This window comes from Plectropomus leopardus, chromosome 17 (assembly GCF_008729295.1).
Source record: "Plectropomus leopardus isolate mb chromosome 17, YSFRI_Pleo_2.0, whole genome shotgun sequence".
NCBI classification, from domain to species: Eukaryota; Metazoa; Chordata; class Actinopteri; order Perciformes; family Serranidae; genus Plectropomus; species Plectropomus leopardus.
This window is the reverse complement of record NC_056479.1, coordinates 31,513,252-31,530,035: the sequence shown is the minus strand read 5'-3', so window position 1 is coordinate 31,530,035 and position 16,784 is coordinate 31,513,252. Positions and strand designations below refer to the sequence as shown.

The 16,784-nt window shown below is 47.7% G+C and overlaps 1 pseudogene; it reads right to left on the bottom strand.

Moving 5' to 3' along the window:
• Window positions 1-198: 198 nt before the first annotated feature.
• The window catches only part of LOC121956838, a 17,497-nt pseudogene continuing 911 nt past the window's right edge, over window positions 199-16,784 (bottom strand).

Sequence of the window (16,784 nt, the reverse complement as noted above, 5' to 3'; positions counted from 1 at the left end):
CATGGACCAGAGTAATGTCCCCATGGACCAGAGTAATGTCCTCACAAACCAGAGTAACGTCCACACAAACTGGAGTACAAACAGCATGCATACCGATGTCCTCATAAACCAGTGTCCTCACACATCACAGCAACGGACAGTCTCAGCAGTGTAATTCATTGGAGACATGAGACGAGACTGGAGACGGTCTGTCAGGAGTTTAAGGTTTTTAATGAGTATTAAATACATTCAAACAGGAAGCGTTCTGTACAAACAGCATCAGCATGTTGAGATTTATCGTACCGTTTTTTCTCCAAAACATTTCACTGATTTCACCTGACAGACGGCGACCACAGAAACGAACGTGATGTTTGAACGTTGTTTAAACATTTGGACACACAGGTGGACGATCAGATGACCGACAGACAAAAATTCTTCACAAGATATTCATTCATTAATTTAATATTTTTGTTTTACTTCTGTAAAAACACGACACATAACACAAGGAATAAAGTGTGTTTACATTCCAACGGATAAACGCGTTTAACCAGGTCGACACAACAGGACGTGAAGGATGAGTTGCTTTCAAGAACCAATCAGAGGAGAGCGGATTGATCAGCTGATCACATATTGATCTGATCACATATTGGTCCTGAGCTGATTTAGGTTTCTACCATTTTTTCCCTTCTCCTTTTCGTTACAGAGTTTGTTTGGGGAGTTTGTCCTTTGTCTCTGTGAGGGTCTAAGTATTGAGGGATGCTGTCTGCTCAAAACTCTCTGAGGCAAACTCATCTGTGAAAATGGGCTTCATAAATAAGATTGAAAAAACTGAATTAATTAATTGATTGATCAGATGTTCATAAACCAGAGAATCACAACGTTTACAGCAGCAGTGATACTCAACCTGCCCTGCTTGGGGACCACTTTTCCAAAATGACAGTCACAGCATTTATACTGTATGGTACGACATGAGGACATTTCTAGAGATTTAGGACTTCTATAGGATTTGGGATGTTTCTACGATTTCAGGTCATTTCTAGGATTCTGGACATTTCTAAGACTTGACGACACTTCTAGGATTTTAAGACATTTCCAGGATTTTAGGACATTTCTTGGACTTGAGGGCATCTCTTGGATTTTCGGGCATTGCTAAGACTTTGGACATTTCTAGGACTTTAGGACATTTCTAGGATTTTAGGACATTAAGGTTCCTGAATGACTCCAGACGTCAGCCCAAAACAGTGACAGGAAATCTGTGGCGAGGATGGGTCTGACTTCCTGTAACAGTGACTCTGCCACAGGAAGCTGGTGTGAGAACATGACGAGTTTGTGGACGCGCCGTCATTGCATACAGAGTCAGCTGAGACTCGAGAGCGCGGCACAACCTGAGGCCAAGACACGAGTCAGAAATGTTTCAACAAGTTCAAGCAGAGAAGTAACTCTGATCTGAGCTGGTGCTGCAGAGGATGTCCTGGGGGACTGCTGAGGGACATGTTGACACATATCTATGATATACGGAGGACGGACAGACGCAGCGGACATGATCCACATAACGAAAGCTCAGACAGACGGATGGAAATAAAACAAAGAACCTCCACAGACAGAGACGTGTCCACTCAGGACTCCTGTCTGTCTGAGACACATCGTCCATCACACTGAGGGACAGGAAGTAAAACCTCACCGTCACATCTGAGAGTCCATCGTCTAACACCGTCACCGTCCACAGGACGCCACAGCAGAGACAGGTTAACCTGCAGCGTCGCTCTGTGTGCCACAAACAAACAAACAGATGAGGCGGTGGGCACGGTGATGCAGTCTGTAGTTACCATGACGATTGTGTCGTCCTTTTTAACTAAATGTACGAATAAATGCAGCAGTGAGGTGTGAATATGTGGCGCTGATTATAGAGTTTAATCATGCATCCAGTCAGGTGTGAGCGTGTCCCACAGTGGACACTGAGGACAAACATTTGCTGTACAGGTTAAAACATTCAGATGAAGAGGAGCACTGTGACCCCAGGTGACCCCAGTGACCCCTGCTGACCCCGGTGACCCCCGGTGACCCCCGGTGACCCCCGGTGCTCTGTCCCAGCTCCCATGATGCTTCAGTCTGCCTCCAGCTGGTGTTTAGAGTCTGGACCCCCTTTTACTGGTGGTTCTGCTCGTTAGTTTGAACGTTCTGGTTCTGAATGTTCTGCTGGTTCTGACCCTTCAGCTCTACTTGGTCCCGGTCCAGGCCCGGTCCGAGTGTGGTGAGGGGGCGCCGAGCTCTGAGTCGGAGTCCGACTCCCCCTCTGCGATGTATGGCCGGACAGTGGCACAGCGGGCAGCGCCTCCTCCTGCTCCTCCTCCTTGGCGGTCTCCTAGGGGGGCGGCGGAGTAGAAGCTGTTGTTGAGGAAGTCCAGGTTCTCTCTGGACTGGGATATGGAGAAGCCGCTGAAGGAGCGCTCCAGCTCCTCGTGGTCGACAGAGGGGATGGAGATGGAGGCGTCGCTATCCGCCTTCACCTCCTCCCCTCCCCCCCTGCTCCCGTTGGCTCCCTCTCCTCCCCTCTCGGGCCTCTCCCCCCCTCCTCGCTCCCCGGTGCTGTGCCGGTGGGATCGGTTCCCTCCATGTCTCTCTCCGGCTGGAGGAGGAGGGAGTCGAACGAGCGACCCATCCCCCGCGGGACTCGGAGTGTTACCGTGGCTACGCTGGGGAGGGGGCGGGGCCTGCTGGTGGAGCTGGGAGCTAATTGGCTGCCAGGAGGTGGAGGGTGGGCAGGTGGGGGCGCTGTAGTTCCTGTGTCCGGTGGAGCTGCTGGAGCGGACCATCTTCCCCGCCACGTGACTCCTTTCAGCGCCGTCCGCCCGACACTCCCTGTAAACAACAGGTAACCAACTGGTTAACAACCAGTAAACAACAGGTAACCAACCGGTTAACAACCAGTAAACAACAGGTAAACAAGCAGAAAACCAAAGGTAAACAATTGGTTCTGGGGGCTGTTAGTGGTTCTATGGGGTGTTACTGGTTCTGAGGGGAGTTAGTGGTTCTGTGGGGTGTTACTGGTTCTTTTGAGTATTAGTGGTTCTGGGGGCTGTTTGTGGTTCTATGGGGTGTTACTGGTTCTGGGGGGTGTTTGTGGTTCTTTTGAGTGTTAGTGGTTCTGGGGGGTGTTAGTGGTTCTGTGGGGTGTGACTGGTTCTGGGGGGAGTTAGTAGTTCTTTGGGGTGTTACTGGGTTTGGGGGGTGTGATTGGTTTTGCGGGTTCCCAGTAAAGGCGGACACTGACTGGTGGATCTTGGAGATGGACTGGCTCTTCTCCAGGTGGTCCACTGGACTGTGGTAGGGCGGGGCTGGGTCCGGCTCCTTGGATCCAAAGTAGGCGTCTGTCTCAGCCTGAGGGATTCCCATGCGCTGGATGTAGATGTTAACCAGGAAGTCCAACTTTCTCTCCATGGACAGGACCTGAAGGACACAAGACCAGCAGCGGACCAATGAAGTTCAAGTCTGAAGCTGGATCAGAAGAACCCAGCAGGTTCTGAGCTCTGGAGCTCACAGTCTTACCTGCTTCTCCACCTTCCCCAATCGTCCCATCATGCTCGGGTCCTCAGGAAGCTCCTCATTGGCTGCTTTGGGACGGTCCTTGTCTGTGATAGGTGTCCCTCTACCAACTATCTGGTCCACCCTGCAATCAGGAGACACCTTCAGTCAGCTCCAGGACACCTGGGCTCCCCAACATTTCCGTACATGAACCCGTATAATAAGAATGCGCTGACGTCGAAGACACGGCTTGATCGAGTCGAGACTCGACCAGACACAAGTTTTCCGACTGTGAAGCCGATGTCAAATAATCCATGGGCTTATTTTAGTGATGATGGAAAGCTTAAAGTTACACAAGACCTGCAGCAGTGATTCTCAACTGATGGTCCACAGGCCAAATATGGCCCCTGATAGGGCCCCTGAGGCCCCCCAACCATTTTCTAACTGGCAGTATCCATAAGGTGTCAGAGTGCACGAAACAGCATAAAAAAAGCTTGTTGATCAAAAAAAGGTTCTAGCTAAGACACTAATGTCCTAAAATCCTAGGAACTGAGGAAAAAGTGAATCCTTTTGGATTTGGATTTTAAACATCAAACTCTTTTTTTTTTTTTTTTTTAAACCTGATGGTTTAAAAGTTGTGTTGTGATGTTGTGAAGCACTTTGTGCAGTGGATCTCAAAAACTGCTCTATAAATAAAGATTATGATAATAATAATAATAATATTAATAATAATCAGACAGACAGAGGAGGTCGGAGGTCAAACCTGGACTGGAGGTTCTTGATGCGGGCGAGCATGTCCAGGTGTCCTGCTGAGTACTGCTCAATCACGTCCATCACATCATAGGGACGAAGACTCTCCTTGAACTTCCTCTTGGACACCATGAAGCGCATGATGCTGAGACAGAGGGACAGAACAGGAAGTCAAACTCTGACAACTGCCACCAGCTCAGCTGCTCTAAGGCACTCGTACTCCAGATCCACCACAGGAGCTCTGGTTCTTGAAGTGGTTCTGTTCAGGATTCTTGGAGCCTGGTTGCCGTCTCATGAACCAGCCGGTTTCACTATTTTTTATCAGATTTAATCTGGGTCGTGTTGTGATCGGAGAGAGCTGTAGGATCATCCAAAAAACAAGCAGGAACCACCTGTTCCTGAGAGACTGTACCAGCTCTTTGTCTCCAGGTGATTTCTCACTAAACGTCTCCATCGTCTCCGTCCAGCATGTAGAATAAGACACACCCACTGATGATGCCACAGTTCACACTTCAGGTCAAAGGAAAAACAGATTTTTTTGGTTCCAGCTGAGAACTGACTTGAAATCCGTACAACAGCCGGACTGTTATTTGCTAAAACCACCAGTTTTATGCTAATTTATTTTTGTTCAAAATGCTCTGAACAATTTAAAATTAGGTGAAGGAACTGGAGCGGAACCGGTTCCGTGTTGGTGGAACAGGGGTGACAGTACTGATGTAGTGAATCTAGTTTCTCAGACCTGTGGAGGGTCTGGAACGAACTAGGTGGTGGATCCAAACATTAAATCAGTTCCAAAGGTGGAGAACAAATGCTCCACCTGATGAGTCAGCTGAGGCGGTTCAACATCTAATCAGGACCCTGATTCTCAGGACCAGAATCCTGATTCTCAGGACCAGGATCTTATGTGCTTTAACGTGAATTTTACTTGCTGTTGAAAGCCTCTGCTGCTGTTCTTTGCCCCACCGCTCTTGTTAAGGAGATCTTTAATCTCAGGAGAACAAACCTGCTTCATTAAAGGCTACAATCTAAAAAAAATGAATTAACTCCTCCCAGAGGAGGCACCTTACATCCAGTTTTCCACCAAAGTAAGCGTGTGAACGCTGTTTTTATGAACACTGGTAAACACGCTAAAAACAGGCTATAGATTCCTCTGCCATTGCCAGTGAAGCAGAGCTGTGTACACGGCTACTGAGAACGATGTTTGAGCTATCTTCCTTTAGCCTGAGACAAAGCTACAAAGCTACAAAGCTGCAAAGACGACTCAATGTCAAGTTTGAAGTTTTGGTGAGTGACAGTTGGGAAGGAGCACGAAATTGACAACTGGTAAAAGTCACCAACAATACACGAAACCCCGGAGCCCCGCAGGAAGACCAGTCTGCAAGTCCTGCACAACCCCAACCCCAGGAACAGGACCAGGGCCAGGTCCAGGTCCAGGACCAAGAGGGCGGGAAAATGGATGGATAAAGCAGGGGAAGCACAGAAACAAAGTACACTAAAACTACACTTTGGAACTACATGTAGTGAATGTTCGGAGGCCTGCTGGTCTTGTCTGCTGGAGTTTTGGATCCCAGCTGATCCAGAATCAGCTCCTGATACCTGATCCTGTTCACACGAACTTTACATAACTCTAGAACTTTAAAAAGCAGACAGGAGAGGAGCTGGAAGAGGAGGGAAAGACACTCCACCACCACCAACGACAAGGAGAAGAACAAGGGTAACAATAATAATAATAATAATAAAAATAATAAAAGAATTAATAATACAAAAGAAGGTCTTACCAAAGAGCATGAAGTTTTGGTATCAGACAACCAAAGAGAGTGGAAGAACAGAAAAGAGTGAAACAAGAGAAAAGGATGGCGCTAAGTGGAGGGCAGTAATAATAATAATAATAAAATTAATAATAATAAAGAATGTCTTAACAAAGAGCATGACAGAGGAGTTTTGGTATCAGACAACCAAAGAGAGTGGAAGAACAGAAAAGAGTGAAACAAGAGAAAAGGATGGCGCTAAGTGGAGGGCAGACTGACTGCTCTTACCCAACAGCTGATGGTGACCTTTGACCCTGGGGTGAGCACAAATAAATCAAAAACAAACACAAAAAAATAATGTGAATCAAAAGCAGAATGAGTTCAGTGCAGAATAAGCAGCAAATGAACAATGAGCACAGCGATGAACGATGAGCAGATCGGTGGTTCCTGGATGAGAGGAAACGTACCAGATGGCTCGGATGGTGACCTTTAACCCTGGGGTCAGGTCCTGAGGGACAAACTCACAGTGGCAGCTCTTGTTGTCGTCGGCCATGTCCTCTCCCGGCAGGCTGGCCTCTGAAACAACAGCATCAGTGTCTCAAACGTCTGGACATAAATCACACTTCTGTCATGTCCTGATCATAGACGGATCGTCCTGTTGAGGGTCCCTCAACATTTACTGACCCCCCCATCTTACCGCCTCCAGGTTCCCATTAAGTCCAGTATCCATCTGAGCTGGACGTTCCACACGAGGACGACTTTAAAGAACACAAGTCTTAAAAGTACAGTCTGACGCTGGACAGAAGACTCACTAGTTAGTTAGTTCACTTTTCTAGAGAATGCTCCAGGAACCAGCCCAAAAACCTGAACAACGAGTTGGCATTTCAGCACTTCCTGTTCCCTCGTCTCAAAGTTCTTGTGTTTGGTTAGATGTGTTTTTTGGTTGAATATGTTTGGTGGATGAACACGGCTTACAGCCTGACTGTGGTGGACACGCTAAGTCATGTGACCGGCTTGGAGACACTGAGTCATGTGACCGTGGTGGAGACGTTGAGTCATGTGACCGTGGTGGAGACACTGAGTCATGTGACCGTCTTGGAGACGTTGAGTCATGTTACTGTGGTGGAGATGCTGAGTCATGTAACTGTGATGGAGATGCTGAGTCATGTGACCGTGGTGGAGACGCTGAGTCATGTGACCATGGTAGAGACACTGAGTCATGTAACCGTGGTGGAGACCCTGAGTCATGTGACCGTCTTGGAGACCCTGAGTCATGTGATCGTCTTGGAGATGTTGAGTCATGTGACCGTGGTGGAGACGCTGAGTCATGTGACCGTGGTGGAGACACTGAGTCATGTGATCGTCTTGGAGACGCTGAGTCATGTAACCGTGGTGGAGACGCTGAGTCATGTGATCGTCTTGGAGATGTTGAGTCATGTGACCGTGGTGGAGACGCTGAGTCATGTGACCGTGGTGGAGACGCTGAGTCATGTAACCGTGGTGGAGATGCTGAGTCATGTGATCGTCTTGGAGACGCTGAGTCATGTAACTGTGGTGGAGACGCTGAGTCATGTGATCGTCTTGGAGACGCTGAGTCATGTGACCGTGGTGGAGACGCTGAGTCATGTGACTGTGGTGGAGACGTTGAATCATGTAACCGTGGTGGAGATGCTGAGTCATGTGGCCGTGGTGTGGTGTGTTTACAGCCTGATGTTAGCTTTTTCTCCTGCTGACCATATTTAGGCTTAAAAAATCCTGAAATTTGATCTGCTGTACAAAACCTGTAAGAATCATAAACGTTTCTTTTCTGCAATGATCCAAAATCCGATAAATAAACCGGAGGCTTTTTGACAAGGGAACCAGGGCGACGCTAGCTTCAGAAAAACATCCTCCCTGCAGCACTCTGTGGGGACGCAAACAACTTCAGTGATGATGGAGGACTTAGAGGAGGGTTAGTGTGTGTTAGTAAGTGTTAGCGTGTGTGTTTTAGCGTGTTAGTGTGTGTGTGTGTGTCTGACCTGGTGAGCTCTTCTGTCTGAACTCTTCGTCCTGCATCTCTATCAGCACTGCCGGAGGAGAGAGGAGACAAACCTTCATCAAAGGAGGATGACACTGCTCATCATCATCACCGTCATCGTCCGGAGATCTCCAGCTAACGGGTGTCTCATCAATGTCTTTACTCTACATTAGTCTGCCGACAGATCACATGACTGCAGGACAGAAATGGACCCACTGAGACGGACAGTGAGTACAGAGCAGGAAAAGTTAACTCAGTAAACTTTGGTTCAGTGACGTCCACAGCCGACATCACATCTGTTTGTTGGTCTAAAGTGACGGGACAAACACACACATAGAGGACAGCGGCTGAAGAGGACACATCTACGGACCACAGAGAGACGGACGTTACTCTGAGCTCACAGGCTGATCCAGACATTGTGTGGTTGGAGGTTTTAATACAGCAGATTTTAAATGTTCGAAATCTGTTTGGATTTTTGTCTCAACATCAGTTATTTACTTTATTTCAGATGCTTCAACACTTCAACAGACGAATAAATATTAATGTGTAATACTGTTAACGGATAATGTGTATAATATGTAATGTGTATAATGTACAATAATGTGTGTGTGTGTGTGTGTGTGTGTGAATGGTGGCGGTTAAGGAGTAACTACTGTATATTAGTCCTTTTATTGCTTGAGGTATTCCATTTAAATTTTATCAAGACACAATATCCCAGAGGACAGCCCTTAAAAGTGTTACTAAAACACTTATTCCCAAAGTGTTCCTGGATAGAAAACATAACCTCTGAATATTTACGACTGAATGTGTCTCTGACTCTCTTCATCCAACAATTGTTCAGTTTAGCGTTTCTCAACAGCAGTGGTACTTCGGGAACGTCAGGGGTAATATCATTTGAAGGCGTGCACCGACGCGCTCGTGGGAGCGTTTGTGTCTGTGTCGGTCTTTTACTGCCAGTTCAGTCCTACAGGCACATTTCCATAATTTAATCATCAGAGCTGCTTTCACCACCATCATCACCTGAAGCTGTTTTTAACGAGGCTTAACGTGTTAAACACGAGGCGTTTTTCTGAACCGGTAACATTCAGTCTTTCATCGCACTCTTGCTGCGCTCCTCCATCAATTCTTTCAACGCGCTTTTACTCAGACGTATTATTATAATAACATAATCACTCCAGGTTTCAAAGGGTTAATACTTTGGTCGATGGTTTCACTTCAGGATAATACGGTCGAACATCAATGACTCCCTCCTCGGACTTTCTCCTTCTCTCATTTTAGATTTTCTCTGGGTCCTTCAGGAATGAAGACCCTCCGCAGAGGGACAGAGGATCTCTCTCCTGTCCGAAGACCCTCAGAGAGACCAGGAGGTCCCCGATGTCTGAGCGAGCATCAGAGACGAGCGGCCCCGTCTGGCTGAACGGAGTAACGGCGTGCTGTGAGGAACCCTGCAGAGGACGGCGGTCCGTCTGACTCTGAGAGAACTCCTGTCACTCTGTCACCTTGTGTTAACTCTAAACTGTCCTGTTGGGGACGTTTGGGCTCCACCTGCAGCAGATGGCTCTGGTTCGCCGGACTGCGCCCCTCTTACCTTCAGAGTTTTGGCGGGAGGCAGCTCCTCGGATCCTGAAGGCCTGTCTGGTTCTGCTACGTTCTCCGAAGCTCCAGCTCTTTGGAACCTTACTGGGACTCTCCTCCAGAGTGGGCTCCATGCTGGGGGACCGCCGCAGGGCCTGGACACTCCCCAGGCCCCCAAGCCCCCCAGGACCTCCAGGAGCAACTCCAGGAGCAACTCCAGGAGCCACACCGGGAACGACTGTGGGAACCGCTAGAGACAAAGGAAGGAGAGGAAGAAGTCTGAGAACGTTACAGTGCAACCAATGTGATGTTTCCGTAACGTTTTCAGCGACAAGTTTTATTTTAGTTCCCAGAAGGTTCTTAAAGTTTACATCACATTTCCATTAAAAAGGTTCTGTAATCTCAGTCCTCAATAACATTTTCTGAATGCTGCTTTGAAAACGTTCTTCCTTTGTTCTCATGTAAAATTGTGGGAACGTTTTCTCTGATCTGTCACCTCTTCACCTTCTCTTCAGCATCACCAAAACATCCTCACAATGTTGCAGTTCAAACGTCGCCGCACGTTCACACCAGTTGAATAATTTCAACTAATTTCAACTACGCGTCCTTCATGTCCATCGCAAGGCATCTTTCGCACCACCCGGCCCGAATTCACATCTGTCCACATCGTTGCTTTGACTTTGAACACAAACACGTCTGGGGTGAACGAGCGGTTACATTGTGTGAATGATAAACATCCTTAAAAAGTTCTTTGAATGTTAGATTCTAATGTTTTCTTTTACAGGAAATGTTAGCCAGCGTTGTGGGAACGTTCCCTGCTGAGGGCTCGATCACAGACGTTCCAACTTTAGAACCCAGCGGCTCCTACGGTTCTAAAGATGTTTAGATGTTTAGAACTGAAAGAGCCGCTCAGACGAGGAGGCGAAACCACCTCAAGAAACACCAGCAAGTCCAGTCGTCCACGACACAGAACTCAGAACATTCTGGAGAATCAGGCTGACCAGAGATCAGCCTGATTCTCCGAGAACTCAGCCAGAGACGGCAGACACTCACCGTGCTGGGGAGAACCTTTGCCTTTGGTTCCTGAACTCCGCGGAGACGAGAAGACCCTCTCCTTCAGACTGACCTTCTGACTGCAGGGACCACACACACACACACGCACGCACGCACACGCGCACACACACACACACACACGCACGCACGCACGCACGCACGCACGCACGCACACACACACACACACACACACACCAACACACACACTCAGACACCAACACACACACAGACACACACCAACACACACACACACACAGACACAGACACAGGCTGTGACGCCATCGGGCAGTCACACATATATTATTGTGTTATTATGTGTCTCCGAGTGTGTCCGAGTGTGTGAGTGGGTAACTTGTGCCAGCGGAGACTGACTTGTGGTTCAGTTCTGGTTGAACATGTAAACCCGAGTCCTGTCCGACTCTCCACGTGTTCTCGGGTGGTGAAATCTTGACAGTGAAACGAGTCGTTCGGCTAAAATGATCCTCGGATTCACGGACGTGTCCATGTGAGATTGTTTCCATCGTGACCAGTTTAAGAATGACATTCAATTATTGAACAGATATTTGAGGTTTCCAGAGATTTTAAAACGTCAGAAAAAGAAAACATCGATGAAACTGTCCTCCCGTCTCTGAGCGTCTGAAGACATTTCTAAAGACGATTGAAATCAGCAAAAAATAATGAAAAACAACGAAAGCCGGAACTTTAGATCTATGAATCCGAGGACTGAACCCCAAGACCTGATCAATAAAGTTTATTCAACCACAACACCTCAAACACAGACCAGCTAAGGGACAGCTGATCAATCAGCTGATCAATCAGCTTGATTAGCTGATTGATCAGCTGACCAATCAGCTGTGACCTCAAACTACCACCATCAAATTCAGCATAACTATCAGTGAGTCTGAGAAGAGGTGGACACTGACCTGGGGGACGGCTCAGGCTGGGCGTCCTTCCTGAAGACACAAAGACAGGCAGACAGAGACAGGGACAGAGAGAGACGGAGACAGACAGTTATAGTTATAGTTGTGAGGATTGAGACACCATAAAAAGTGAAAGAGGTTTGTAGCAGATCATTACAGCAGCACATACAGTACTACAAGTAGCAGTAGTGGTAGATGTAGTCGTAGTAGTAGTAGCAGTGGTGGTAATAGCAAAAATATTAATATTAGTATTACTAGTAGTGGTAGTGGTAGTATCAGTAGTCATAGTAGTATCAGTAGTAGTATCAGTAGTAGTATCAGTAGTAGTATCAGTAGTATCCCTAGTAGTAGTAGTATCAGTAGTAGTATCAGTAGTAGTATCAGTAGTATCCCTAGTCAGTAGTAGTATCAGTAGTAGTATCAGTAGTATCCCTAGTAGTAGTAGTATCAGTAGTAGTATATCAGTAGTATCCCTACAAGTATCAGTAGTACCCAGTAGTAGTAGTACAGTTTTAGTATCAGTAGTATCCCTAGTAGTAGTAGTATCAGTAGTAGTATCAGTAGTAGTAGTAGTATCAGTAGTAGTCAGTAGTAGTATCAGTAGTATCCCTAGTAGTAGTAGTATCAGTAGTAGTACAGTAGTATCCCTAGTAGTAGTAGTATCAGTAGTAGTATCAGTAGTAGTATCAGTAGTAGTGTAGACCTGAAGGAGAGTCCGGACTTGTTCTTGAGGTTCCTCAGCAGATCCAGCTGATTCAGAGGAGGAATCAACCTGTAACACACACACACACAGAGTCACACACACACACACACACACACACACACACACACACACACACAGAGTAAGGAGGATAAGTGGAGGACAGAAAGACAGAGGGAGGACAAGAGGAGGACAGGTGGACAGAGAGATAAGTGAAGGACAGGAGGACAAGTGGAGGACAGGTAAAAAGGAGGAATATTAGACAGAGGACAGGTAAAAAGGAGGAGTCTCACCTGTACATGGGGACAGACACCGTCCTCTCATAATAGTCCCAGGTGGAGGTCAGATCAGTCCGACTCAGGTTGGTGGCATAAACTCTCCACGCTGCCTGCAGGGACACAAAGGACAGAGGACAGAGGACAGACGCTAAAGGAGCAGGAAGGAAGCTGCCTGCAGGGACACAGAGGACAGAGAGAGGAGAGAGGAGAGGAGAGAGAGGAGAGAGAGAGAGAGGGGGGGAGAGGAGAGGAGAGAGAGAGAGAGGAGAGAGGAGGAGGAGGAGAGGAGAGGAGAGGAGAGGAGAGAGGAGAGAGAGAGAGAGAGGAGAGAGAGAGAGAGGACACAAGGAGAGGAGAGAGGAGAGGAGAGAGGAGAGGAGAGGAGAGAGAGAGGAGAGGAGGGAGAGAGAGAGGAGAGGAGGAGAGGAGGAGGAGAGAGAGAGGAGAGAGAGAGAGAGGAGAGGAGGAGAGAGAGAGAGAGAGAGAGAGAGGAGAGAGAGAGAGGAGAGAGAGAGAGAGAGGAGAGACAGGAGAGAGAGGAGAGGAGAGGAGAGGAGAGGAGAGGAGAGGAGAGGAGAGGAGAGAGAGAGGAGAGGAGAGAGAGGAGAGGAGGAGAGGAGAGAGGAGGAGACAGGAGAGAGGAGAGGAGAGGAGAGGAGAGGAGAGGAGAGGAGAGGAGAGGAGAGAGGAGAGGAGAGGAGAGAGAGGAGAGGAGAGGAGACAAAGGAGAGAGACAGAGAGGAGAGAGAGAGAGAGAGAGGAGAGGAGAGGAGAGGAGAGGAGAGGAGAGAGGAGGAGAGAGGAGAGGAGAGGAGAGGAGGAGAGAGGAGGAGAGAGGAGAGGAGACAAGGAGAGAGAAGAGGAGAGAAGAGGAGAGGAGAGGAGAGGAGGAGAGAGGAGAGGAGAGGAGAGAGAGAAGGTGCAGAAGCAGGAGGTGCTGACCTGGATGAGTCCAGCTGCTGGGTTTCTCCTCTTCTCAAAGTGTTTCTGTCGATGCTGCTCCTGAACCTTTAAAGCAAAACCTGACCACCCAGGATCCCCTGAGGACAGACAGGGACAAAGACAGGAGGACAGGAGGAAGGAGGAGGACAAGGAAGAGTGAGAAGGAGGAGCAGACGGAGGATGAGCTGTTTCAGACTCGTATCTACCAGCTGTTCTGAGTGACACCGCGATGACATCGTGTGATGACATCACGCGATGTCATCAGACTGACTCACGGCGGGCAGAGCGAAGAAGGACACTCCAATGAGCGTGAAGGTGGCGGCCAGCAGCCGTCCGTTCCACGTGATCGGAAACTTGTCTCCATAACCGATGGTCGTCAAGGTGATCTGACAGAGATGGACACAGACCATCAGATCCCTCAGAGGACAAATTCCTACCTGTGTCTCCTGAGACACGACGTCCTACCTTTTAGCTGAGACATGATGTCCGTCCTGTGTTCCCTGAGACATGGTGTCCTACCTGTGTCTCCTGAGACACGATGTCCTACCTGTCAGCTTAGACATGTCCCCTGGCAGTGTGTGGACTCACCAGTCCCCACCAGAGGGCGTCCGCGTACGTCTCAAACTGCTCGTTGTCCTCTTTCTCGGCCAGGTAAACCAGGAAGCTCGCCAGGATGAGACACAGGAAGCCAATGTACCACGCAGTGATCAGCTCCTGCAGGGGGACAGACATGGACACATGGTCCCACAGAGACATCATCACAGAGAGACACAGAGACAGAGTCCTGGACAGAGGGTGGGGGCAGACAGGTGATGGGGGACTGAGGGACAGATGGACAGGAAGAGGACAGGTGTGTCCCCGCTCACCTTGCTGTGGGCGTAGACCACAGAGCCCAGCAGTTTCCATGTCCCCCCCCTCCTGTCCATCCGGATCATCCTCAGGATCTGCAGGAACCGCAGAGACCTGATCGCAGAGGTGGCAAAGACGTTCCCCTGTGTCCCCGCCGCCAGGACCGAGATGGACGCTATCAGCACCATGATGTCTGCAGGGACACACAGACAGAGACAGAAAGAGATATCGACAGACACAGAGACAGACAGAGTAAGACAGAGAGAAAGTCACAGACAAAAAGAGACAGACAGAGAGACAGAGACAGGGACAGAAAGACAGACAGAGAGACAGAGAGACAGGGACAGACAGAAACAGAGACAGAGACAGACAGAGACAGTTAGTGTAATCAGTCTGTCCCAGTAAAAGTTTTGCAGTAAAAGTGAGTAAATTAGTAAAAATGTATCTGAAGTTTTACAAGTAAAAATACTCAGTGCAGAAAAATCAAAACAAAACACAAAAAACACAAAACTCACAAAAATAATAACATCCCCCAACTCCATAACAACAGCAACAGCAACAGCAACAGCAACAACAGCAACAACAACAGCAGCAACAGAAACAGCAACAACAACAGCAACAGCAACAGCAACAACAACAACAACAACAGCAACAACAACAGCAGCAACAGAAACAGCAACAACAACAGCAACAGCAACAGCAGGAAAAAGACCCCCAAACTCAAAACTTAAATAAATAAATCCCCCGAATAAATGTTTACCAGAATAGTTGTTGATAAATGTTCTGTCAATCAGCTGATTGATTAATCCGTTTGTTTGTGGGGATTTTTTGTTGTCGTATATAAACTGTTTGGTCTTTTATTTACAACAAACATCAGATTTTATAAACTCTTGTTATGTTTTTTATGTGAAAATCTGAATCTGAAGTTTCTGCAGCTGTCAAATAAACGCAGAGACATAAAAAGGACATTTCCCTCCAAGACGGACAGGAGACAGAATATAACAGGATAGGAAGACAAGGACAGGACATGTGTCTCAACAACGGATTTCACTACAGTACTCGAGTAAAAAGGGAAAGAAAAAGGTTTGTGTTGTTAAAGTCACCAGACTCATCGATGACACAGAGAGGTTTGTGTTGTTAAAGTCACCAGACTCACCGATGACACAGAGAGGTTTGTGTTGTTAAAGTCACCAGACTCACCGATGACACAGAGAGGTTTGTGTTGTTAAAGTCACCAGACACATCGATGACACAGAGAGATTTGTGTTGTTAAAGTCATCAGACTCACCAATGACACAGAAGGGTTTCCTGGCGAATTTGAGGCGTCCTCTCCAGCCTCTGTAGCGGCAGCAGCAGCAGCCTGCAGCCCAGATCCTCACCATGTACTCCACCCCAAACACCACGATAGTGACCACTTCCTGTCTCACACACACACGCACACGCACGCACGCACGCGCGCGCGCGCGCGCACACACACACACACACACACACACACACACACACACACACACACACACACACACACACACACACACACTCACACACACAGGTCAGAGCTGCTGGTGGGCGGAGTTTCGTCTCCTCGCAGTTCAGACTGGAACTCTGCGTTCACATGAAAATGGCCTGCTGGACGTTTTCAGCATTTAACCCTTTGTTAACCTGGATTGAAAACTGGTTTGATGTTAATGTTAAGAAAGAAAACGTGGGGGAAAAGGAAATGTAAATATAAGTATTTTTAATTTTCGGCACCTGTCTTTTTTTTTTTTACTTTTCTATTTTTGCTCATCTTCACATAATTTTCCTGCAACTTTTTACTGATTTCTTGCTCATGATTTCTCTTTGCTTTCTCATCATGTTTCTGAAATCTATACGCTCGAGTTTCGAAGCGTTACACAGACGAGTGGAGAAATATCTAAAAAACTAGAGAAACCTAAACAGAAGATTTGAAATCAAAGCACGAGTTTTTTGACGGTGCAGGATGGACCGGGAGAGGACAATCTTATTTTTATACTTTCTCAATAAACAATAAATCGCCAGCAGAAACAGACGGTCCGTCCGTCAGAGACTCAACACTTACAGAGAAATGAGAGAGAGAGAAAAAAGACGAAAAATCCATCAATCAGAATAAAAACATCAGCTGGTTGTCAGATTATTTTCTCTGAAGTGACAGACGGAGATTAACCCTTTCAAACACTGCGAGGACGACAGGAGCTCTGCGTCTTTACCAGGATGTAGAGAGCGTCCTCCGAACTCTTCTCGTACTCTTTGATGGTGGAGAACACAGACAGAACCAGACAGGAGAACACCAGCAGGAACCTGAGGAACCCAAACAGAACACAAAACACACACTCAGTCATCTCAGAGAGTCACAGAGAGTCACTGAAGTCACAGAGACACTGAAGTCACTGAGACACAGAGAGTCACAGAGTCACTGAAGTCACTGAGAGTCAC